The sequence below is a fragment of the Lissotriton vulgaris genome, chromosome 8, assembly GCF_964263255.1.
Source record: "Lissotriton vulgaris chromosome 8, aLisVul1.2, whole genome shotgun sequence".
Classification (NCBI taxonomy): domain Eukaryota; kingdom Metazoa; phylum Chordata; class Amphibia; order Caudata; family Salamandridae; genus Lissotriton; species Lissotriton vulgaris.
Window position 1 is genome coordinate 13,354,492 of NC_141696.1, and position 26,771 is coordinate 13,381,262.

Genomic DNA, 26,771 nt, shown 5'->3' on the forward strand with positions numbered 1-26,771 from the left:
AGTAAAATGAACATGGCTCAGAGTTTGGCCCTTTGAGTTGTATCCACATGGCTTAGAGTGCGGATTTCTGGTGACACTGCCTGCTGCGCGCTGCACTCGATTCTAGACTGGGTGTGACTTAAACTTTTGAACAACTTTACCGGAATCTTTCAAAAACCTGTAGTGTTAATCATTGTAACGTTTTAACTGTGCTTGATGTTTTAACTGCGCTTGCAAGTAATTTTAACACCCCACCTTGCACCATTGTGGGACTTTTGCTGCCTTCCCTGCTCCGGTCCACCACGGCTGAGTGATGTTTGAGTGGAGGGCGTTCCAGGAAGCAGCGGGCCAATCACGAGGCGCTTCCGGGCAAGGAGAGGGCAGAGAAACGTTCCAGCGCACTCCCCTATATCAGCCCAATGTGCCAGCGTTCGCTGTGCAGTATTCTGGTAACACTCCCGGCTGCACTCTGACCTCAAATCTAAACTGGGTGTGACTTAAGCTTTTGAACAATTTTACCAGAATCTTTAAAAAACTGAATTGTTAATCAATGTAATGTTTTAACTGCGCTTGGAACTAATTTTAACCCAGCACCTTGCACTTTCGTACCACCACCAACCCCTTTTCACTTGAATATATGGTACACCATTGTGGGCCTTTTGCTGCCTTCCCTGCTCCGGTCCACCACGGCTGAGTGCCGTTTGAGTTGAGGGCGTTCCAGGAAGCAGCGGGGCCAATCACAAGGCACTTCCGGGCAAGGAGAGTGTGGAGCAACGTTCCAGCGCACTCCCCCATATCAGCCCGATGTGCCAGCATTCGCGTGCAGCGGGCGTGCTACTGGCGCCGAATGCGCTCCTAAGGCAAGCCTGCCTGCGCCCAGCCGTGCCCGGCTGGGACCAGGGGCCAGGACCCCTGCTTCCCGCAAACCGGCCCAAGCACTGTTCAGTGCTACACAAGAAACACACTCCTACATATCTTCCAAATTGTAGCGACTGAAAATACATTCTGCACAAAAGCACACCCAGGGCACACTGAGGGTCCTTTCTCCTATTTAAGCTGCCAATGGAGCAGCATAGCACAATCAAATCGGTCCGACAAAAAGTGGATTTGTGTAAACTGAACTGCATTTATGTCAATGCCAGGTCGGTACCAAAACATTCCCTCGAAATTTGGGACATTCTCAACAAAAGGAATCCCAACTTAGCTTTTATAACTGAAACCTGGTTAGATGATAATAACTACCCTGACATCTCTATTGCCACACCAGCAACTTACAAGATATTAAAACAAGACATACATGGTCGGAAGGGAGGAGGGACAGCCAGTATATTTAAAGATTATCTGACCTGCCTGCATATTCATGTGGCACATATGGGAGAGCACGAAATACTACCATTTCAGCTATCCAAAGATGGCTACACAATACTTGCTGGAGCAGTGATCTATAATCCTCCCGGACACCTAGTCGAACTCAGCTCTAGACTACTCACCCAACTTCTCCCTGTCTGTCTGAAACAAGAAAACGTCCTAGTGAAAGCTTAACGTCCACTTTGAGGAAGCAAAAAACCCCACAGCAACACACCTAGAAAATTATATGCAAATTCTCCAACATAAGCAGTGGATTAAGGGGCCCACACATATTGCTTGTCACACACTAGACTTACTTTTCTCTAATATTGAATCCACACTCATCTCATCCAGGAAATACAACCTTTATCCTTTACAGACCATTCACTTATATCCTTCTCATTCAGCCTCCGGGCAAAATCAACAATATCCGGTAGGCTCCCGCAGGTGGCCAATAGAGTCTGGAGACTAGTTACTTAGGACATCTTTCAGGCCCACTTCACCCCTGATAATGTGAAGTTATTGAGTTCTCTCCCAGTGAATATGGAGCAGCCAATCTCGAAACAGAAATTATAAAAGTCCTGGACCTATGTGTCCCCATGATAAAATCTAAAAAGACAAACAAACCCCAATCTGAGAAGTGGTATACAACCGACTAGAGGGCACTAAAAAGAAAGTGTAAAATAACTGAACACCAATGGAGACTGTCTAAGCAGGAACGTGACAGGTTGTGGTATAAGTTTGAGCTTAGGATCTACAACAACACCATTAGAAAGGCTAAGAAGACCTACTACGCCCAACGAATTAACGATAATTGCAACTCAGCAAAAGAGTAGTACAAAATAGTAAGGGTACTTAGCAAACCTATGCGTATGTCCCAAAAACTGCCCCCCCTCAGAAGATGCCTGTGATGTAATCAGTAGATTTTTTTCTGACAAAATCAGTAGAATCTACTCTTCTTTTAACAAAAATACCACAGCAAACTCAAATAACTTGGAGAACCGGACTTCTCACCCAAGTGCTACATCTAGCATGGGCAACTGTTCCACTCTGGAAATATCATGTAGTCCACACAAGTGTAGTCGTGGTGATCTTTTTTGAAAGGTCATTTATTTTGTGGGTCTTATTATTTATTTATTTATTTATTGTAAAGTTTTGTATAGCGCGAACAAGACCCGTGGGTATCAGAGCGCTTAACATAGAGGTATATGAGAACGACATATATATCAGACAGTTATACGGACAACAAATATGAGGTAGATGATAAATATACAATATACAATATACGTGTGCAGTTCGCGTTGATAGTCAATGGAAGGTGTACTTCTATCTTAGGTAAAATGTAGAAGCAAGTCTGACAGTTAGGTCATGCTCAGATCGTGAGTGTTCTATTCTAGGTAGTGTATTTCTTCAACAGAAAGCTCTTTACTTCTCGCTTAAATGATGCCACATTTCGGATCTTCCTGATGTTAGGAGGGAGAGAGTTCCATATTCTGGGGGCAGCTCCGGAGAACGCTCTGTCATAAGTTTTTTTCATAGTGACTCCTTAGTGAAACGGAGCGTTTCAGGAAAATAATTAAACAACATCCATGGATCTATGCTTCATCCCTATGCATTTCGGGCGGGGCCCTTCGTCAGGGGGAAGCAAAGAATCTGTAATTAAATGAATCGATGTCAGGAAGGAGAGCTCGCAACCACGGATTAAATAAAACGTTCAGTGTGGGTGACATAGGAACGTGCATGCGTTGATTAACGATAGTGGGAAGAGAAAACAAACCAATTTCGACCAAACAGTGCCGTCTACAGTTAAAGGAAACCTCAGAGTGGGTGAGAAAGGACTACCGTGTCACAGACGAAAACGAAAAAAATCTAATAGACCCAAAAGCCATTACGTGCATGTGAAACTTATAACAAATGGAAATGCTGGAATTAGAATGGTAGAGTGAACAAACTTAGCGAGACACATGCTGAAAAAATAACCATACGAGTGAGGGTGAAACTGGTATGCGCTTACCGATGGAAAAGTGTAGCAACGCGCCGAACGCCGTGTTGCCGAAGGTTAGTGCACAAGCAAGAGTGATGCGGAAGTAAATACACTACCATAAAAGTAAACGACGGACTACCAGATATGTGGATAAGTAAAAATGTTGTATCGGTAAATTCTCAAACGTGTTTAGAAACCTCAAGAAGTACACAGGAAGATGTTATAAAACGAAGACAAGCATGCGTTTCAAATAAAGAATAGACGGAATGTTAGCGTGTGTTTGCAAAACACTCGGACATGAAAGTGGCGGCCATCTTGGATTGGGCTCAAGATGGTGAACGTACACAATAGTAGCATAGCTGATAATACAATAAATGGATAAAGGTAGACAGGAGGGTAGGAAAAGATTGTCAATGGGGAAGGAAAGAATGGTAAAATAGGTGAGGAAAATATCAGAGACCAGAGGTTTAAGGAAAATAGTAAAGGTTAGGAAAATTATACCAGAAAGATTTTAGACCCAGAGAAAGTAGAGTGTCAAAAATCTGGAGAAAAAACCAGGGCAGAGAGTTGCAGCAAGATGGTCACGTAGATGGAAAAAGTGGAAGGAGTAGGGATGGTGGAAAAGTAAGAAGGCAAAAATAAGCATGTAGCTTCAGACAAAATTAAGGTATGTCTTAGGACAACAATTATCTATAAGAAGCAACTGTATTCAAGTCTGTCGTTAAGTCCCTTGGGCTGGCAGGCATCCAGTCTCTTGATCCACACTGTTTCCCTTTGGAGTAGTAGTTTCTTGTTGTCAACGCCTGCTTTCAGTGGGACAACCTCCAAAACAAGGAACTTCAGTTGGCTCACGTTGTGCTGGTGTGTAATGAAGTGAGCAGCCAAAGGTGCTTTTGTTGATCTGTTCCTGATGGTGCTTTTATGTTCGGTTGAACGAACTTTAATCTTTCGTTCAGTTTTGCCTACATAAGGCAGTCCGCAGGGACATTTGAGTAGATACACTAGATTCATGGAGTCACAAGTGGCGTTGGTTCTCAATTTGATGGCTTTTCCTGATGATGGATGGTTGAAGGTATTGCCTGGAATTATATTGTGACAATGACTACAATTGTGGCACGGTATAGTGCCGGAGTAGTTGGTGGAAATATCCATGGGTTCGGTCTCAAGAATGTTCTTAATGTTTTTGGCTCTCTGGTATGCAAAGAGTGGTCTGGTGTTAAAAATGCCCTGAAAGTCTGGTTCAAAACGGATCATATCCCAACACTTAAGAATGATATTTTTGATGGCCTTACTTCTAGTCGAGTATTTGGAGACGAAAACCGGTCTCTGTTCGCCAGTTAATTTAATGTTAGTTCTTAGAAGTTCAGCCCGAGTTTTGGTGGCCACTCGGATTTTCGCTGCTTGTAATGTGACCTCAGGATATTTTCTGTCTCTGTACTTCTGTAGTATCTTATCTTCCGATCTTTCATAGGCGTCTGATTCTGAACAGATTCTTTTAGCCCTTAGGAGCTGAGAGTACGGCAAATGTGTTTTGAGTGGTGTTGGATGACAACTGGTGAACATTAAAGCATTGTTCCTGTCCGTGGCTTTAACGAATAGATTGGTTGTCAGTTTGTTGTCATGTAATGTAACCTGGACATCCAGAAATGGCAAACTTAGTGAGCTGATGGTATGCGTGAACTTTATATGATCATCCAGAGAGTTTATGTGTTTCAGAAATTCCAAAATTTCATCAGGTTGACCAATCCAGATAAGGAAAATGTCATCTATGTACCTCCATAGGGTAAGGATGTTGTTGATCCATTTATTGTGACTCAAGATGTGGTCTAGTTCCATCCGGTGCATAAACAGGTTGGCATAGCTGGGAGCAGCACAATTTCCCATTGATGTTCCAACGAGTTGAAGATAGTATTCATTGTTGTATGAAAAGTAACTGTGGTACAAAGTAAACTGTAGAAGTTCAAGTATCAGAACTTTCAAAGTGTCATCGATGGGGTGGTGGAGTAGAAAGGATTCTATGGCTTCCAAGCCCCTATTGTGCGGAATCGATGTATATAGAGCACATACATCAATGGTTACCAGAGTATGTATTTTATCCGGTTCAATGGTGACCTGTTGGAGGCGGTTCAAAAAGTCAGTTGTGTCACGTAGGTAAGTAGACATAGATGTGACAATGTCTTGTAGATACAGGTCAATGAACTTGCCAGTAGGCTCATGGATATAGTTTTTCGTTGAGACGATGGGACGAAACGGTGGCTTGTATAAATCCTTGTGGATTTTGGGGAGCATGTGGATGCTAGGGCATTTAGGATGAGGTTGTGTGAGATATTTGTGGTCCTTATCTGTGATCGTTCCCATAGTGAGTGCCTTATCCAAAATGACTTTGAGCGTATTGGCAAAAACTCCAGTTGGATCATTGGGTAATTTCATGTACACATTTGCCGTACTCTCAGCTCCTAAGGGCTAAAAGAATCTGTTCAGAATCAGAAGCCTATGAAAGATCGGAAGATAAGATACTACAGAAATACAGAGACAGAAAATATCCTGAGGTCACATTACAAGCAGCGAAAATCCGAGTGGCCACCAAAACTCGGGCTGAACTTCTAAGAACTAACATTAAATTAACTGGCAAACAGAGACCGGTTTTCGTCTCCAAATACTCGACTAGAAGTAAGGCCATCAAAAATATCATTCTTAAGAGTTGGGATATGATCCGTTTTGAACCAGACTTTCAGGGCATTTTTAACACCAGACCACTCTTTGCATACCAGAGAGCCAAAAACATTAAGAACATTCTTGAGACCGAACCCATGGATATTTCCACCAACTACTCCGGCACTATACCGTGCCACAATTGTAGTCATTGTCACAATATAATTCCAGGCAATACCTTCAACCATCCATCATCAGGAAAAGCCATCAAATTGAGAACCAACGCCACTTGTGACTCCATGAATCTAGTGTATCTACTCAAATGTCCCTGCGGACTGCCTTATGTAGGCAAAACTGAACGAAAGATTAAAGTTCGTTTAACCGAACATAAAAGCACCATCAGGAACAGATCAACAAAAGCACCTTTGGCTGCTCACTTCATTACACACCAGCACAACGTGAGCCAACTGAAGTTCCTTGTTTTGGAGGTTGTCCCACTGAAAGCAGGCGTTGACAACAAGAAACTACTACTCCAAAGGGAAACAGTGTGGATCAAGAGACTGGATGCCTGCCAGCCCAAGGGACTTAATGACAGACTTGAATACAGTTGCTTCTTATAGATAATTGTTGTCCTAAGACATACCTTAATTTTGTCTGAAGCTACATGCTTATTTTTGCCTTCTTACTTTTCCACCATCCCTACTCCTTCCACTTTTTCCATCTACGTGACCATCTTGCTGCAACTCTCTGCCCTGGTTTTTTCTCCAGATTTTTGACACTCTACTTTCTCTGGGTCTAAAATCTTTCTGGTATAATTTTCCTAACCTTTACTATTTTCCTTAAACCTCTGGTCTCTGATATTTTCCTCACCTATTTTACCATTCTTTCCTTCCCCATTGACAATCTTTTCCTACCCTCCTGTCTACCTTTATCCATTTATTGTCATATCAGCTATGCTACTATTGTGTACGTTCACCATCTTGAGCCCAATCCAAGATGGCCGCCACTTTCATGTCCGAGTGTTTTGCAAACACACGCTAACATTCCGTCTATTCTTTATTTGAAACGCATGCTTGTCTTCGTTTTATAACATCTTCCTGTGTACTTCTTGAGGTTTCTAAACACGTTTGAGAATTTACCGATACGACATTTTTACTTATCCACATATCTGGTAGTCCGTCTTTTACTTTTATGGTAGTGTATTTACTTCCGCATCACTCTTGCTTGTGCACTAACCTTCGGCAACACGGCGTTCGGTGCGTTGCTACACTTTTCCATCGGTAAGCGCATACCGGTTTCACCCTCACTCGTATGGTTATTTTTTCAGCATGTGTCTCGCTAAGTTTGTTCACTCTACCATTCTAATTCTAGCATTTCCATTTGTTATAAGTTTCACATGCACGTAATGGCTTTTGGGTCTATTAGATTTTTTTCGTTTTCGTCTGTGACACGGTAGTCCTTTCTCACCCACTCTGAGGTTTCCTTTAACTGTAGACGGCACGGTTTGGTCGAAATTGGTTTGTTTTCTCTTCCCACTATCGTTAATCAACGCATGCACGTTCCTATGTCACCCACACTGAACGTTTTATTTAATCCGTGGTTGCGAGCTCTCCTTCCTGACATCGATTCATTTAATTACAGATTCTTTGCTTCCCCCTGACGAAGGGCCCGCCCGAAATGCATAGGGATGAAGCATAGATCCATGGATGTTGTTTAATTATTTTCCTGAAACGCTCCGTTTCACTAAGGAGTCACTATGAAGATTTAACATGTGACCCACAAAATAAATGACCTTTCAAAAAAGATCACCACGACTACACTTGTGTGGACTACATGATATTTACTGATGAAATCATAATTTAGGAGCTTTCCTCCTACCGGAGTGCCCTCGGAAATAGTGCAAGCCACTCTTGCACTCCTTTGTTATTTGTTCAAATTTCAGTCCTTACCGGCCGGAAGGGACTATTTCCTGGCACCCTAAAAATACTTACTATCTGTTTACTTTATGATCTAGATGAACATTACATACCACGAGTGCCGCCATCTTCTATCACTTTTGATTATCAACTGTTCCACTCTAACAGAGGACAAGGTCCTAAAAGCGATGGGAGAAGTGAAATCAGGATCTCCCTTAGACCCTGGCCTCATTTTATCTATGCTCAGATCACTTTGGTGTCATCTCCCTAAGTCACTCAGCTACTCAACCACTCTCTTAACTCTGCTACCTTCCCTGAGGTCTGGAAGTAGACAATAGTGACCCCCCTGCTGAAGAAAAGAGGAACAGGCGTGCACAACCCTGAAAACTATCGGCCTATATCTCAGCTCCCATACCTCTACAAAGTTTGGAGAGATTGATGAACAAAGAGCTATCCAACTATCTAGAATCCAATGATTGATTAGAGCCCACACAAACTGGTTGCAGAGCTTCCAACAGCACAGAGGCAACACTTTTGGCCATGTCAGACAACATCAGATCAGTGACTGATCAGGGGGGAGCAGTAGGTCTGATATTATTCGACCTGTCGGCAGCGTTCGACATGGTCTCGCACAACCGATTGCTGAAAATCCTGCTTGAAAAAGGAATCCACGCCAAAGTCCTATAGTGGCTCAGCTCGTTTCTGAGTACCAGAACACAGACGGTCCAACTGGACCAGTTCTTCTCTAAACCAAGGGCCATCGGCTGAGGCATGACACAAGGAGCATCCCTGAGCCCTACACTTTTCAAGGCATATGTGTCATCCTTAGCGAAAATCAGTAAAAGATGGTGTTAGACCTGACATCATTGGCTTGAGTCTTCCTTCCATTTTTGACGGATTGCCTCCTTTGTTTTTGTTTGTTTTTGTTGGTGATATGTTTTGGGCACTGTACCACTGCTAATCAGTGCCACAGTGCAAGTGTTCCCTATGTAAAATTGATGTAACAATTAGTGATTCCATGATTGGGTTATTTGATTAACTGTCAGCACCTAGTACAGTGCACCAGGTGTGCCCCTGGCTTGTAAATCCATTGCTGCTGGTGGGCTTGCAGTATAGTTGTGCCACCCACAGAAGCAGCTTGTAAAGTGTGTCTCAGGCTTGCCATTGCAAGGCCTGTGTGCAGTCTGTGACTGCCATGTCGACTTGGCCAGTGCAACCACTTGCCAGTCCCTAAACCTTCCCTTTGCTTCATATTAGACACCCCTATGGTAGGCTCAAGGGCAGGGTGCATTGTAAGTATAAGGTAGTACATGCCCTGATGTGTGTAGCATGTCCTAATAGTGAATTACAGCCATTTTCGTTTTTCACTATTTAAGGCTACTTGTTCTCCGTAGGCCAGACCGGGCAGTTAGATTATTACATTCTTATAATCCTAACTGACTCAGGGAACACAGTAGAAATTCGAATTTAATATGCCTGAACACAGAATAACAAAATACATCTTTTAGTAAAGTTGTTTTTAATATTCTGTGTTTGAATATACCACTTTTAGAAAGTAAGTATTTTCTTGCCTAACTGTCCAGGCCTGCCTCTTCTAGGTTGTGTATTCCTTGTCTGGTTTTGTGAGTGACAGTCTGGGGGATTCCAGGAGCCATGATGGGTCAGCCCAGTGGTGAATAGAGAGATATGCTTCTAGATGGGAGGGAAGAGTTTCACCTGGGACCTGAATAGGGCTGGGCCTTCCCTCTACAATGCTGGCTCCACCCCCTGTGGCTTGTCTGATGTCTTTGCCCTGCACACTGAAAGAAGAGAAGGAAGACTGTCACCAAAGTGCTCCAGAGCTGAATCTTTCCTCCCATGTGCTGGCTCCACCTCCTTTGGGCGGCTGATGTCTCTGCCCTGCACAGTGAAAGGAAGAAGAGGGGCATGTAAACAAAGTGCTCAGGGACTGGTTTGGACTAGGCAGAGGCCTCTCTGCCTTCAGAGAACAAAGGATATTGGGGTATAAATATTGGGACCCTGATCCCAAGAAATTAGATCACTTCTGCAACAAGAAACCTTTCTGCCAAGGAGAAGAACCAAGGAAGCTGCAGAGGTTTGGACTGCCCCTCTGCCAGTGTGCTGTTTGCTGGGTAGGCCTGCAGTGGTTGCTTCATTGCCAAGGGAAAGGAGAAGGAACTTTTTAAGGACTTTCATCATCGACAGAATGTTCTCCAAGGGCTTTTCTTTGCTGGGATTTCTATCTACAGACATTTGCGTGTCGCTGGGAGCTGGAAGCGCGACACACCAAGAGGAAGCGTGTCGCCGCCGCAGCTGAGATCGTCGCATCGCCGGAGAAGCACGCCGCAGCTCCATCTCCCTGGAAGCGTTTGTTCATCTAAGCTGCCTGCTGTCGCATCACCTGAGAAGTGTGACGCCATCGAGAGAGTTGCTATCACATCACCGGAAAAGCGTGTCACAGGGCCTGTCACGGCTCCAAAGTACAGAGTTGTCGCAAGGCTGCCAGGGCGTCATTGCATCGTCATCGCATCGCCGTGTCAAGGGCGCCATCTTCTTGCATTGTAACCGGATCATCGCATCAAGGACCCATCTTGCACACTGCAATGGGCCCACAGGCTGAGAATCTACGCATCACCTCCACACTGGTAAGGCTCACGACGAGTCCCCTACTCTGCTCAAGCATTGAGGCAGGACTCAACCATTCCCACGGGTCACGGAACCGATGCATCTCCCCTTTTGCGAGCCTTTTGTTAACTTTGCGTTACGCATCCAGGTACTTTGTTGAGATTTTTGTCGCATTTACCATCAACTTGAACTAAGCAACGCTTATCATCTTTAAGTCAACTTTTAGTAAAGTATTGTGGGTTTTTGTTGTTTGTGGTCTTGTGTTAAGTCTATATAAAGAATACTTATTTTTATAAACCCTGTGTTCTGTCCATCTGTAGTGTTTTCACTGTATTACTGTGTATATTCACAAATGCTTAACACATTGCCTCTGAGATAAGCCTGTCTGCTCGTGCCAAGCTACCAAGGGGGTGAGCAGAGGTCATTAAGGAGTGTAATCCCCTTATCTTGACTTAGAAGTAAGGGTCCCTATTTGTACAAAGGTGAATACCATTGCCAACTAGAGACCCCCTGATCTAACAGATGGGGTCTCGGCATTTGCTCCTATGTGGATGATACCCAGCTGATGGTTGTGCCTGAAGAAAGGCATGAGGACACCAAAGCAAAACTAAAAAACTGCCTCGCAAAGATGGCACAATGGATGTCTGAACATTGCCTGAAATTAATCTCAGGGAAATCAGAAATACTGCTTTTGGATGAGCTATCCTGATCTGGGATGGCACTTGATGGCCACAAACTCTGGGAGATGCCCCAGCACCCAGGTAATGTGCAAAAAACCTAGGCATTCTCATTGACCCTACCCTTTCCATGAAGGACCATGTGCAGGACCTGTGTGGAAGGGGTTTTGCAACTCTGAAAATGCTAAGGAGACTCTTTCCCTGGATCCCATTGAAGTGCAGACAAACAGTCACACAAGCCCTGCTCATTAGCAAGCTAGATTACGGCAATGCCTTGTTTGCAGGCATGGCAAACTATCTTTTTACACTCCTACAGGTACTACAAAACGCTGCATCAAAACTGGTAAAGCAGACTGAGCTCAGCATCCATGTGCATGAAACAACTCCACTGGCTACCCATGCTACAGAGAGCAGTGTTCAAACTACTCAGTCACCCACATCAGGCACTACACTGGACCAAGAATCTTACAGAATAAAATCAAATGTTGCGCTCCTACGAGGTGCCTACGGTCACTCTCCCAAGCACAAGCCAGGACAAAGCGCATAAGGAAAGTGAGAGCAGGTGGACGTTCATTCTCATATCTGGCAGCAAAAAAGTGGAATGAATTACCTCAAGACCTACGCCTGACAGCAGATTATCTGGTTTCAGGAAAAAACTCAAATCCCATCTGTTCCCTAAATCCTAATATCTGTCAGATTCACCACTACCACTGGTAACTGTACCACGAATTCCTGCTACTTAGCGCTGTGATATCCTTTGGGATGATTGTTAGCGCTCTATAAATAAATAAATACAGGCCCTCTAAGTTGATTCTGCATGGCTCAATGTTAGGCCCTCTAAGCGGTATCAAATAGCTCAGAGTCAGGTCCTCTGAGAGGTATCCGCATGGATCAGAGTCAGGCCCTCTGAGAGGTATCCGCATGGTTCAGAGTCAGGCCCTCTGAGTGGTATCATTCATGGTTCAGAGTCAGGCCCTTTGAGCGGTATCCGCATGGATAAGAGTCAGGCCAACTAAGCAGTATCACAAAGCTCAGAGTCAGGCCCTCTGAGTGGTATACACATGGCGGAGAGTCTGGCTCTCTAAGTGGTATCATTCATGGTTCAGAGTCAGTCCATGTGAGTGGTATCTGCATGGCTCAGAGTCAGGCCCTCTGAGTGGAATCTGCATGGCTCAGAGTCAGGGTCTCTGAGTGGTATCTGCATGGCTCAGAGTCAGGCCCTCTGAGTGGTATCTGCATGGTGGAGAGTCTGGACCTCTGAGTTGTATCTGAATGGCTTGGAGTCAGGCCCACTGATTGGTATCTGCATGGTTCAGAGTCCGACTCGCTGAGTGGTATCTGCATGGCTTAGAGTCAGGCCCTCAGAGTGGTATCTGCATGGCTCAGAGTCAGGCCCTCTGAGTGGTATCTGCATGGCTTAGAGTCAGGCCCTCTGAGTGGTATCGCCATGGCTCAGAGTCAGGCCCCCTGAATGGTATCTGCATGGCTTGGAGTCTGGCCCTCTGAGTGGTATCGCCATGTCTCAGAGTCAGGCCCCCTGAATGGTATCTACATGGCTCAGAGTCAGGCCCTCTGAGTGGTATCGCCATGGCTCAGAGTCAGGCCCCCTGAATGGTATCTGCATGGCTTGGAGTCAGGCCCTCTGAGTGGTATCTGCATGGCTCAGAGTCAGCCCTTTGAGTGGTATCTGCATGGCTCAGAGTCAGGCCCTCTGAGTGGTATCTGCATGGCTCAGAGTCAGGGTCTCTGAGTGGTATCTGCATGGCTCAGAGTTAGCCCTTTGAGTGGTATCTGCATGGCTCAGAGTCAGCCCTTTGAGTGGTATCTGCATGGCTCAGAGTCAGGGTCTCTGAGTGGTATCTGCATGGCTCAGAGTCAGGCCCTCTGAGTGGTATCCGCATGGCTCAGAGTCAGGCCCTCTGAGTGGTATCTGCATGGCTCAGAGTCAGGCCCTCTGAGTGGTATCTGCATGGCTCAGTGTCAGGCCCTCTGAGTTGTATCTGCATGGCTCAGAGTCAGACCCTCAGAGTGGTATCTGCATGGCTCAAAGTCAGGGTCTCCGAGTGGTATCTGCATGGCTCAGAGTCAGCCCTCTGAGTGGTATCTGCATGGCTCAGAGTCAGGGTCTCTGAGTGGTATCTGCATGGCTCAGAGTCAGGGTCTCTGAGTGGTATCTGCATGGCTCAGAGTCAGGCCCTCTGAGTGGTATCTGCATGGCTCAGAGTCAGCCCTCTGAGTGGTATCTGCATGGCTCAGAGTCAGCCCTGTGAGTGGTATCTGCATGGCTTGAAGTCAGGACCTCTGAGTGGTATCTGCATGGATCGGGGTCAGTACCTCTGAGTGGTATCTACATGGCTCAAAGTCAGGGTATCTGAGTGGTATCTGTATGGCTCAGAGTCAGGCCCTCTGAGTGGTATCTGCATGGCTCAGAGTCAGGCCCTCTGAGTGGTATCTGCATGGCTCAGAGTCAGGCCCTCTGAGTGGTATCTGCATGGCTCAGTGTCAGGCCCTCTGAGTTGTATCTGCATGGCTCAGAGTCAGACCCTCAGAGTGGTATCTGCATGGCTCAAAGTCAGGGTCTCCGAGTGGTATCTGCATGGCTCAGAGTCAGCCCTCTGAGTGGTATCTGCATGGCTCAGAGTCAGGGTCTCTGAGTGGTATCTGCATGGCTCAGAGTCAGGGTCTCTGAGTGGTATCTGCATGGCTCAGAGTCAGGCCCTCTGAGTGGTATCTGCATGGCTCAGAGTCAGCCCTCTGAGTGGTATCTGCATGGCTCAGAGTCAGCCCTGTGAGTGGTATCTGCATGGCTTGAAGTCAGGACCTCTGAGTGGTATCTGCATGGATCGGGGTCAGTACCTCTGAGTGGTATCTACATGGCTCAAAGTCAGGGTATCTGAGTGGTATCTGTATGGCTCAGAGTCAGGCCCTCTGAGTGGTATCTGCATGGCTCAGAGTCAGGCCCTCTGAGTGGTATCTGCATGGCTCAGAGTCAGGCCCTCTGAGTGGTATCTGCATGGCTCAGAGTCAGGCCCTCTGAGTGGTATCTGCATGGCTTAGAGTCTGCCCTGTGAGTGGTATCTGCATGGCTCAGAGCAAGGCCCTCTGAGTGGTATCTGCATGGCTCAGAGTCAGGGTCTCTGAGTGGTATCTGCATGGCTTAGAGTCAGGGTCTCTGAGTGGTATCTGCATGGCTTGAAGTCAGGCCCTTTGAGTGGTATCTGCATGGCTCGAAGTCAGGCCCTCTGAGTGGTATCTGCATGGCTCAGAGTCAGGCCCTCTGAGTGGTATCTGCATGGCTCAGAGTCAGGCCCTCTGAGTGGTATCTGCATGGCTCATAGTCTGGCCCTCTGAGTGGTATCTGCATGGCTCTGAGTCAGGCCCTTTGAGTGGTATCTGCATGGCTCAGAGTCAGGCCCTCTGAGTGGTATCTGCATGGCTCAGAGTCAGGCCCTACGAGTGGTATCTGCATGGCTCAGAGTCAGGCCCTCTGAGTGGTTTCTGCATGGCTTGGAGTCTGGCCCTTTGAGTGGTATCTGCGTGGCTCAGAGTCAGGCCCTTTGAGTGGTATCTGCATGGCTCAGAGTCAGGGTCTATGAGTGGTATCTGCATGGCTTGGAGTCAGGCCCTCTAAGTGGTATCTACATGGCTCAGAGTCAGGGTATCTGAGTGGTATCTGCATGGCTCAGAGTCAGGCCCTCTGAGTGGTATCTGCATGGCTCAGAGTCAGGGTCTCTGAGTGGTATCTGCATGGCTCAGAGTCGGGCCCTCTGAGTGGTATCTGCATGGCTCAGAGTAGGGCCCTTTGAGTGGTATCTGCATGGCTCAGAGTCAGGCCCTCTGAGTGGTATATGCATGGCTCAGAGTCAGGCCCTCTGAGTGGTATCTGCATGGCTCAGAGTCAGGCCCTCTGAGTGGTATCTGCATGGCTCAGAGTCAGCCCTGTGAGTGGTAATTGCATGGCTTAGAGTCAGGCCCTCTGAGTGGTATCTGCATGGCTCAGAGTCAGGCCCTACGAGTGGTATCTGCATGGCTCAGAGTCAGGCCCTACGAGTGGTATCTGCATGGCTCAGAGTCAGGCCCTCTGAGTGGTATCTGCATGGCTCAGAGTCAGGCCCTACGAGTGGTATCTGCATGGCTCAGAGTCAGCCCTGTGAGTGGTATCTGCATGGCTCAGAGTCAGGCCCTCTGAGTGGTATCTGCATGGCTCAGAGTCAGCCCTGTGAGTGGTATCTGCATGGCTTAGAGTCAGCCCTGTGAGTGGTATCCGCATGGCTCAGAGTCAGGGTCTATGAGTGGTATCTGCATGGCTTGGAGCCAGGCCCTCTGAGTGGTATCATGCACAGCTCTGAGTCAGTCCATGTGAGTGGTATCTGCATGGCTCAGAGTCAGGCCCTCTGAGTGGTATCTGCATGGCTCAGAGTCAGGTCCTCTGAGTGGTATCTGCATGGCTCAGAGTCAGGTCCTCTGAGTGGTATCTGCATGGCTCAGAGTCAGGCCCTCTGAGTGGTATCCGCATGGCTCAGAGTCAGGGTCTATGAATGGTATCTGCATGGCTTGTAGTCAGGCCCTCTGAGTGGTATCTAAATGGCTAAGAGTCAGGGTATCTGAGTGGTATCTGCATGGCTCAGAGTCAGGCCCTCTGAGTGGTATCTGCATGGCTCAGAGTCAGGGTCTCTGAGTGGTATCTGCATGGCTCAAAGTCAGGGTCTCTGAGTGGTATTTGCATGGCTCAGAGTCAGGCCCTCTGCGTGGTATCTGCATGGCTCGGGATTCAGTCCCTCTGAGTGGTATCTGCATGGCTCAGAGTCAGGCCCTCTGAGTGGTATCCGCATGGCTCAGAGTCAGGCCCTCTGAGTGGTATCCGCATGGCTCAGAGTCAGGGTCTATGAGTGGTATCTGCATGGCTTGGAGTCAGGCCCTCTAAGTGGTATCTACATGGCTCAGAGTCAGGGTCTATGAGTGGTATCTGCATGGCTCAGAGTCAGGGTATCTGAGTGGTATCTTCATTGCTCAGAGTTCGGCCCTCTGAGTGGTATCTACATAGCTCAGAGTCAGGCCCTCTGAGTGGTATCTGCATGGCTCAGAGTCAGGCCCTTTGAGTGGTATCTGCATGGCTCAGAGTCAGGCCCTCTAAGTGGTATCTGCATGGCTCAGAGTCAGGCCCTCTGAGTGGTATCCGCATGGCTCAGAGTCAGGCCCTCTGAGTGGTATCTGCATGGCTCAGAGTCAGGGTCTCTGAGTGGTATCAGCATGGCTCAGAGTCAGCCCTGTGAGTGGTATCTGCATGGCTTAAAGTCAGGCCCTCTGAGTGGTATCTGCATGGCTCAGAGTCAGCCCTGTGAGTGGTACTACGCATGGCTTGGAGTCAGGCCGTCTGAGTGGTATCTCCATGGCTCAGAGTCAGCCCTGTGAGTAGTATCTGCATGGCTCAGAGTCAGGCCCTCTGAGTGGTATATGCATGGCTCAGATTCAGGCCCTATGAGTCCTATCTGCATGACTCAGAGTCAGGGTATCTGAGTGGTATCTGCATGGCTTAGAGTCAGCCCTGTGAGTGGTATCTGCATGGCTCAGAGTCAGGCCCTCTGAGTGGTATCCACATGGCTCTGAGTCAGGGTCTATGAGTGGTATCTGCATGGCTAGGAGTCAGGCCCTCTGAGTGGTATCATGCACAGCTCTGAGTCAGTTTATGTGAGTGGTATCTGCATGGCTCAGAGTCAGGCCCTCTGAGTGGTATCTGCATGGCTCAGAGTCAGGCCCTCTGAGTGGTATCTGCATGGCTCAGAGTCAGGGTCTCTGAGTGGTATCTGCATGGCTCAGAGTCAGGGTCTCTGAGTGGTATCTGCATGGCTCAGAGTCAGGCCCTCTGAGTGGTATCCACATGGCTCAGAGTCAGGGTCTATGAGTATCTGCATGGCTTGGAGTCAGGCCCTCTGAGTGGTATCTACATGGCTCAGAGTCAGGGTATCTGAGTGGTATCTGCATGGCTCAGAGTCAGGCCCTCTGAGTGGTATCTGCATGGCTCAGAGTCAGGCCCTCTGAGTGGTATCTGCATGGCTCAGAGTCAGGCCCTCTGAGTGGTATCCACATGGCTCAGAGTCAGGGTCTATGAGTATCTGCATGGCTTGGAGTCAGGCCCTCTGAGTGGTATCTACATGGCTCAGAGTCAGGGTATCTGAGTGGTATCTGCATGGCTCAGAGTCAGGCCCTCTGAGTGGTATCTGCATTGCTCAGAGTCAGGCCCTCTGAGTGGTATATGCATGGCTCAGATTCAGGCCCTATGAGTCGTATCTGCATGACTCAGAGTCAGGGTATCTGAGTGGTATCTGCATGGCTTAGAGTCAGCCCTGTGAGTGGTATCTGCATGGCTCAGAGTCAGGCCCTCTGAGTGGTATCCGCATGGCTCTGAGTCAGGAACTTTGAGTGGTATCTGCATGGCTAGGAGTCAGGCCCTCTGAGTGGTATCATGCACAGCTCTGAGTCAGTTTATGTGAGTGGTATCTGCATGGCTCAGAGTCAGGCCCTCTGAGTGGTATCTGCATGGCTCAGAGTCAGGCCCTCTGAGAGGTATCTGCATGGCTCAGAGTCAGGGTCTCTGAGTGGTATCTGCATGGCTCAGAGTCAGGGTCTCTGAGTGGTATCTGCATGGCTCAGAGTCAGGCCCTCTGAGTGGTATCCACATGGCTCAGAGTCAGGGTCTATGAGTATCTGCATGGCTTGGAGTCAGGCCCTCTGAGTGGTATCTACATGGCTCAGAGTCAGGGTATCTGAGTGGTATCTGTATGGCTCAGAGTCAGGCCCTCTGAGTGGTATCTGCATGGCTCAGAGTCAGGCCCTCTGAGTTGTATCTGCATGGCTCTGAGTCAGGGTCTCTGAGTGGTATCTGCATGGCTCAGAGTCAGGCCCTCTGAGTGGTATCTGCATTGCTTGGAGTCAGGCCCTCTGAGTGGTATCTGCATGGCTCAGAGTCAGGCCCTCTGAGTGGTATCTGCATGGCTCAGAGTCAGGCCCTCTGAGTGGTATCTGCATGGCTCAGAGTCAGGGTCTATGAGTGGTATCTGCATGGCTCAGAGTCAGGCCCTCTGAGTGGTATCCGCATGGCTCAGAGTCAGGCCCTCTGAGTGGTATCTGCATGGCTCAGAGTCAGGCCCTCTGAGTGGTATCTGCATGGCTCAGAGTCAGGGTCTATGAGTGATATCTGCATAGCTCAGAGTCAGGCCCTGTGAGTGGTATCTGCATGGCTCAGAGTCAGGCCCTCTGAGTGTTATCCGCATGGCTCAGAGTCAGGGTCTCTGAGTGGTATCTGCATGGCTCAGAGTCAGGGTCTATTAGTGGTATCTGCATGGCTCAGAGAAAGGCCCTCTGAGTGGTATCTGCATGGCTCAGAGTCAGGGTCTATGAGTGGTATCTGCACGGCTTGGAGTCAGGCCCTCTGAGTGGTATCATGCACAGCTCTGAGTCAGTCCACATGAGTGGTGTTAGCATCCACCGTTTGTGCTCCTGGATAAGTGAGACTATAAAAATGTAGTACAGTCATCGATGGCCAAGAAATACTCTTGGAATAATCAGCTGTGGTGTTAAACTGAAGGATAGACATAAAACAGAGAGCGCTTCGGAGGTAGTATGGAGGACCAGTTCTTGAAATTCAAAGGAAAGGTCCTCTCATGCAGTGCGTGGAAGGTTGGGATGCCTTTGATATTAAGGCTGAGCCTGCATTAATAGATTTTAAAGTTTTGTTCTCAGGTTATACAGAACAAGGCAGAGTTCTCCTATGTCACATTCCAATAGCGTACACCCCAAAGATGTTTATTGTCATAATTGTAGTTATTACTGTTCCATGAGACTCACAATGTACACAGTGGATGCATCTAAGATCAGCTTGTGTAAACATTGAACTGGCATGGCTGTCTGCACCCAAGACTACCACATGCTTTCAGTGTTTGGTGAATTGAAATTCGTACTTGCACAGAGCACAGGTGCCAGACAGGACCTGTCTGCTGATAGCTGGGTATCTGTGCCAATTTTCTCCAGACTCGAGAAGTGAGCAGAGATGGAAGCCGACTCAGCAATCGCTGTCACCATCGGTCCCATATAGATACCAGGGCATCTGGGCTCTGAGGATATACCACCAGGCACGCTATAAAAACATCATATACATACATATATATGGAACAGAAATACCATGGGGACTAAACACGGACGCAGAATTACATAATTTTCTTTGAGTTCCTAATCCATAGTTATAGTGTCCTACAATATTTGGCTTATGATCTTCGAATAACAAAGTACTATGCACTTGACTTATTTTCACGACAGTCCAACATTTTGCACTTGACCAAATGAGAATGGTGTTTTTAGTTTTTTTTTTTTTGCGGATTGTATAATATAAGATTGACCATATGGTTTCTTCTGAAGCATCGAAACGAGCTGAGCATTGTGTATTTCAAATATGTTGAGCATTAAAAAAACATGTAATACTGTATTAGGGGAATTAAAGGTTTTTGTAAGAAAATGTAGCAGGAGAATAAGACAGCACACTGCTTATATTTCTTTACAACCCCTTTTCTCATCAAGCACAGTGCACCATTATTACTTTCTCTGATTCAGAGTTTGTATGAATTGTTTACCTGAAAAATGGTTGCACAGACTGATCATGCAACTTTATAGTTAACTAAGCACTTTGCATGTTAGTACTCACGCAAGTCAAGCGTGTTACATTTTATAGAACTAGGTATAGACATCGAGTAGTGTCTCGAAGTGAAAGTATACCATCAGATTCAGGATTTCCTGTACCTTGGAAACTCATGTGCCATATGAATATGTCTAACGATATTGCTCCCTGGGTCAATCTTGTTCTAACATTGTTCACCTACACAATATTTATTTATGATTTCCAAAGCCTCTGATGTTATCAGCGGTTTATATAATCCATATTCTGTTGATCGAATACCATAAATCATAGCAACTTATGTTCAATGTAACCATGCTGAATTTTTTTTCACTTACAGCCTGTTCTAGTCCAATGTTGAGCACTTTATAACATCTTGTCTGATGGTATTTTTAAATATCTTTAAATATTTTCAGATATAGATAAATACTTTTAAACACTCCCCGCATCAACATTTGGGGGACCTTATGTAACTAAGGTCTGTTCAAATTGGATAATAATATGGAGGGGAATCCATTCTAATTAGGTTTTGTCATGAATAATACAGCAGTGATGTTTTTATGAATATGGAATCAAGTGGTACTTTAACATGATTATTTGCAATCAAAGGCTTAATAAATTGTTCTGGATAGTATACGACGAATGTCACTCAATATGAAGAATACATTAGTGGGTGCTTTACCTAAATTGTGATATGATATTATATGAGTTGAATTTCTGCTCATGTGAACGTTCTAATGCACACATCAATATATTTTATATGGATTTGAGGACACTATTGTCAACATATGTGATTTAATTTTTAGGTTCCTTTAAATTGTGCTTTTAATGGTTGTGTAAGGGACCAATAAAGTCTCTACTTATTGACCCTCTGTATAGAACACTCTATAACCCCGACAAACGCCTCAGGCCAAAATGCGTTGGTCTTTTTTTCTTCCATACTTGCACTTTGCTAATATTTGAGAAAAAAAGAAAAAAGAATAAATTAGTCTTCGGAAAAAAACAATGGATCCTGCTGCCTCTCTTACCTGATCCTGTGCTCTTGGCGAATGGTAAAATGATGTGAAGAAGGAATAGTATGGTAAACGGGTGCATATATATATATATATATGCAGCGCAGCCAAAACGCGTACGATATTGGCTAAATAAAATAAATATTTCAACTGCACATGGAGTCTTCATCCTTGTTGTGAGGATAAAGCTGGCAATTGCATGGACCTGCTCTTGTAGGGTCCCGAGAGGTGACACGACTTTTGTTTTGGAGGCCATATATATATATATATATATATATATATATATTCACTCCAAAAACACCAAAGTAATGATGTAAAACGGGACACCCAGAGCTGCAGTGTTCAAAGTTTTTATTCGGCAGATGAAAAAAGTTTCACGACGCGTTTCGCCATTACGGCTTGGTCACGCTCGTCCTGTGGCTCTCATTGCCGTCATTTAAGCAACACCCACTCGTGCACAAGATTACATCACATGAGATATCAAGAAACAATGGCGGCCATCTTGTAATGTGCAAAATTGTCAACAAAAACATAGTGCTCGCGATACTGCTTGTCTAAACATGGACTAAATAAGTCACAATATTGTTTAACATAAACAAGTAATGCATTGGCCCAATTTTTGATATTAGAAATAAAAATGCATAAGTATACTTCAGACATTATATATATGTCCAAATACCGGCCATCTTTCGTATTTCAGATAAGCAAATAGCCTTTTAAGGCAAACGCGAGCTGTTACGTGAAATGACATAAGTATTGTCTCACATCAGTATATCAGTATTTTAGCCACACTGGCTGTCTGCCGCCAATCAGAGCAACAGAGGCTGGTGTGTTACCATGACAACCCAGTGTTAGATCCACTGTAAAAATGTATTTGATCCATAGGGCCCCAGTGGGCGTATAGTGTCTTTGTAATGTTGTAGTTAAGTCGCCCCAGTGGGCGTACATTATGTCTTAGATCCACGATCATGACTCATATTTAGTTCATTTAGTTCTGTGCTCTTAATAATTGGCTCCAAATAATCATAATAGTTCAATGTCTTTTAGTAGACCATCAGTGCTCTTCTTTAACATTATTTCCATGTTGTGCCGCCACCATGTGATGTAGTCAAACCTATGGATAAAATGAATTATAATACAGTTTTAAAATCCAGAAAACCGAAGATAACAGTTCATAACATTGTCTTATTCATATAAGTGGATTGACAGTTCCTCCGTCACATTCAGACCTTTCGGGCTTAGACATTCGAAATCCACAATGTACTTGGACTCAAGTTTCCTAAGGGATAGTTCTTGGTTTCCTCCTCTTATACCCAAATCCACATTGTCAATGACAACAAATTGCACCAATTGTTCATTTTGCATGTGCATCTCTGAGAAATGTCTAGCAACAGGGTAGAGCTTGTTGTTGTTGTGAATTGCTCTCAGATGTTCTAATACCCTCTTTTTGGCAGTGTGTTTGGTACTGCCAACATACCATTTGTTACATGGACAAATTAGAATGTATATGCTGTATGGTGTATTACAAGTTAGTCGTTTCCGAATAGTAAACACCCTTTTGCTATTGGGAACATTCAGTGTTCTGCAATCTTTACTAAATTTACATGCCTTACATTTACGGCAACACCTGAAGCCTCCTTCCCCTATGTTGGATTCCATTTTAGATGTTATGTAGTTGGGGCTGAGTTCATCTCTTAGTGATCTACCTTTTCTAAAGGTAATTTGGGGATTATCCGAAATGTATTTAGTTAGGTGTGTATCTGTCTGGAGGACATGCCAGTGTTTGTGAAGGACCTTGCGTATATTATGGGCCTGTTCAGAATAGGTGGTAATAAATCTCATAGTGTCGCTATCTTCGTTTGCAATGTGAGGATTTAAAAGTTCATCTCTCTTTTTTGGAGCTACTCTCTCTTTGGCCGTATTGATTGTTTTCATACTGTAGCCCCTATTTAGAAATCTCTCACACATGACAGTTTCTTCTTTTTGATAAGCCGCCTCATTACTGCAATTGCGTTTAGCACGCAGTAGTTCCCCGTAAGGAATGCTGTTTATCAGGCTGCGGGGATGGCAGCTGTTAGCATTCAAGATGCTGTTGCCTGCTGTCTTTTTCCTGTATAATTTGGTGTTGAGTAGATTGTCTTCCACTCCCACAATTATATCAAGAAATTCGACTTCTGTCTTACTGATGTTTCCAGTTAATGTCAAATTCAGATGATTGAGATTTAGTCTGTCAATGAAGGACTGAGCAGAATCTACGTCCCCACTCCAAATAAAAAAGATGTCGTCTATGTATCTAAGCCACAGGGCCACCTGATCGAATTCTGCCATATCCTGGACGACCTGCTCCTCCCACCAGCCCATGAAGAGATTCGCATAGCTGGGGGCGAAGCAGGTCCCCATGGCCGTGCCCTGTGACTGTCGATACAAGACTCCATCAAAATAAAAAAAGTTGTTGGTGAGACAGAATTCAATCATCTCCAACAACATAGTCGAATGTTGTGAAAACGACACAGACCTGGTTTTTAGATAGTGTTTCACTGCTTGTAAGCCCTGTTGGTGTACTATGCTAGTGTATAGACTACTAACATCTAGCGTGACTAGTACAAAGTCCTCTTCCCAATGAATGCCATTGATAGTGGTCAGAAAATGGGTGGTATCTTTGATGTAGGAGGGAAGAGAGATCACATATGGCCTTAGAAAGTAGTCGATATATTTAGATGTATGTTCTAATAGTGATCCAATTGAGGACACTATTGGGCGGCCCGGTGGGTTCTCCGGGTCTTTGTGCAATTTCGGGAGTAGATACAATACCGGTGTTCTAGGATGGGCACAATAAAGGTATTTGTATTCATCCTGCTCCACTAGCCCTTTATCTTTCCAATCACATAACATTTCTCTGTACCTGATGTTACAGCCTAGTAATTCATCTCTATTGCTTATACAATAACAGTTTACATCACTCAATTGGCGATAACCTTCTTGTAAGTATTTAGTCTTGTCCATTATCACCACATTGCCACCCTTGTCACTTTCCCTAATCACAATGGTGTTATCCTGTTTTAAATCATCAAGAGCAGCAATTTGGTCAGAGGATAAATTTTTCTTGTTTAAAGCAATTTTTTGATACCGCAATCTGGTCAGATCTTTCATAACCCCCTTCTCAAAGACCTCAATTGCATCACATTGTACATTCGGTAAAAAGACTGATTTGGGTTTCAGGGTGGATCCTGGATTCAATCCTGTATCTACCCCCAATAGTTCCAGATCCATGTTGGAAATGTTAGCAGGGTCAGAGTCTAGTATGTTTATCAGTTCTACATCGTTGGTGTCAAGATTAAAAATGTTAGTAGAAGTACTTACAATTTCACTGGTCTTAGGTTTCGTCGCGTACCACTTTTTTATTTTCAGCTTCCTTGCAAAAAGAAATAAGTCGATCCTGGTGTCGGCAAAATTCATGTTCCGGGACGGACAAAATGATAATCCTAAGGCAAGAGTTTTTTCTTCTTCCCTGGTGATGTTTCTTTGTGAAAGATTGACAACGGTCAAATTCATTTCTGATTCTTTGTGCTCCTTGTTGCCATTCCCATGGGAGCTCTGTTGTCTTTTACGCCGCCTCTTTTTTGCTTGTTTGTTGCGGCGATTCCGCCTCTCTGTCCTCGTCCTCGACCTCTGACCGGACTTCCAGTTTGATATCCTTCGTTCCTTGTTTTGCTTAACATCTGGAACTGCAATAAAAAATTGGGGTTTTTTGACGGTCCCTCAGTCGTGTCCTGATTGGATTCTACTGTTGAGGCGTCTGATGCATTGCCGTCTGATATGTCACTTTCTACTACCTCTTGATTAGCATTAGTAGTCGTTGTTATTGCTGCTCCTGTTTTTTTGTCAAATAAATGGTCATACTTTTTTTGGAAGGTCAGAGTACGACCAGCTTGATAATCTTTGTAGTCTCTGATAAATTTTCGTTGTTTCTTTGCTGTAATTTCTTCTTCCAATTTCTCCATTCTGATCCATAGTTTTTTAAGGAACTCATCCAGCGCATCTTTGGACATGAGTTGGCTGACTTCATCCGTTAGTTTCTCTATTTCAGCCAATATTTTTGCTCTGTCCTTTAGGGCATATTTTATTAGAATCCGCATCATTGTGGTGGAGCATGCTGCCGAGTTGTCAGTCCATTCCTGCAGCATCTCTACATCAGGATCCTCATATGTGGGAACCGTAAAAATACGTAACCCTCTCGGTACCCTCTTGACATCGATGTATCTCTGAAGTGATTCTGCTTCCCACCACTTGCCCAATTCCTTCTTGTATAGTCTCTCCAGTGTCGTTAGTTTGGTTTGCAGATTTGCCTCTGGTCCCAGGTTAGTTGGTGCTATTGTTCCACCGACCATGGTGTTGGGTTCGGTCATGAACAGTTTATCCGCGGTTTTCTTTCGACGAGCATCTAGCTCACCCGCCATGTTTCTTAATGTTATTGCAACTCTGTGCGCACTATAGTAATCCTGTATTGGTATTTGCCAGTGAGATTACAGTGCGCTCCCTGCCTCTGGGTACATCCAATGCGCAAATTTTGATATTTTGGTTCACAAGGGTTGAGGTTGGTAATCTGGCGCCGTCCGTGTCTCACCGTTCCCGATGGGGCTCGTCGGTCCTTTTCCCGACTTGTCAAACTCCTTGAAATTTCCAGTATGCGCAATTGTCACTCCACGCTGTACATATATCGGTGTATGTACGTTTGGATTGATGGATCTCGTTTCTCCCGGGTACGAGAAATTTATTTCTCCAATCGGCGTGTTAGGTATCCAGTGGGTCAGCTCCCTCCATATGTTAAGAATTCTCTCCACCACCGCTGGTCAAGGGAGGAGCCGGCTCGGGCGGTCCCGTTGTAGCCACCAGCTGGCTAAATAAATTCACTCCAAAAACACCAAAGTAATGATGTAAAACGGGACACCCAGAGCTGCAGTGTTCAAAGTTTTTATTCGGCAGATGAAAAAAGTTTCACGACGCGTTTCGCCATTACGGCTTGGTCACGCTCGTCCTGTGGCTCTCATTGCCGTCATTTAAGCAACACCCACTCGTGCACAAGATTACATCACATGAGATATCAAGAAACAATGGCGGCCATCTTGTAATGTGCAAAATTGTCAACAAAAACATAGTGCTCGCGATACTGCTTGTCTAAACATGGACTAAATAAGTCACAATATTGTTTAACATAAACAAGTAATGCATTGGCCCAATTTTTGATATTAGAAATAAAAATGCATAAGTATACTTCAGACATTATATATATGTCCAAATACCGGCCATCTTTCGTATTTCAGATAAGCAAATAGCCTTTTAAGGCAAACGCGAGCTGTTACGTGAAATGACATAAGTATTGTCTCACATCAGTATATCAGTATTTTAGCCACACTGGCTGTCTGCCGCCAATCAGAGCAACAGAGGCTGGTGTGTTACCATGACAACCCAGTGTTAGATCCACTGTAAAAATGTATTTGATCCATAGGGCCCCAGTGGGCGTATAGTGTCTTTGTAATGTTGTAGTTAAGTCGCCCCAGTGGGCGTACATTATGTCTTAGATCCACGATCATGACTCATATTTAGTTCATTTAGTTCTGTGCTCTTAATAATTGGCTCCAAATAATCATAATAGTTCAATGTCTTTTAGTAGACCATCAGTGCTCTTCTTTAACATTATTTCCATGTTGTGCCGCCACCATGTGATGTAGTCAAACCTATGGATAAAATGAATTATAATACAGTTTTAAAATCCAGAAAACCGAAGATAACAGTTCATAACATTGTCTTATTCATATAAGTGGATTGACAGTTCCTCCGTCACATTCAGACCTTTCGGGCTTAGACATTCGAAATCCACAATGTACTTGGACTCAAGTTTCCTAAGGGATAGTT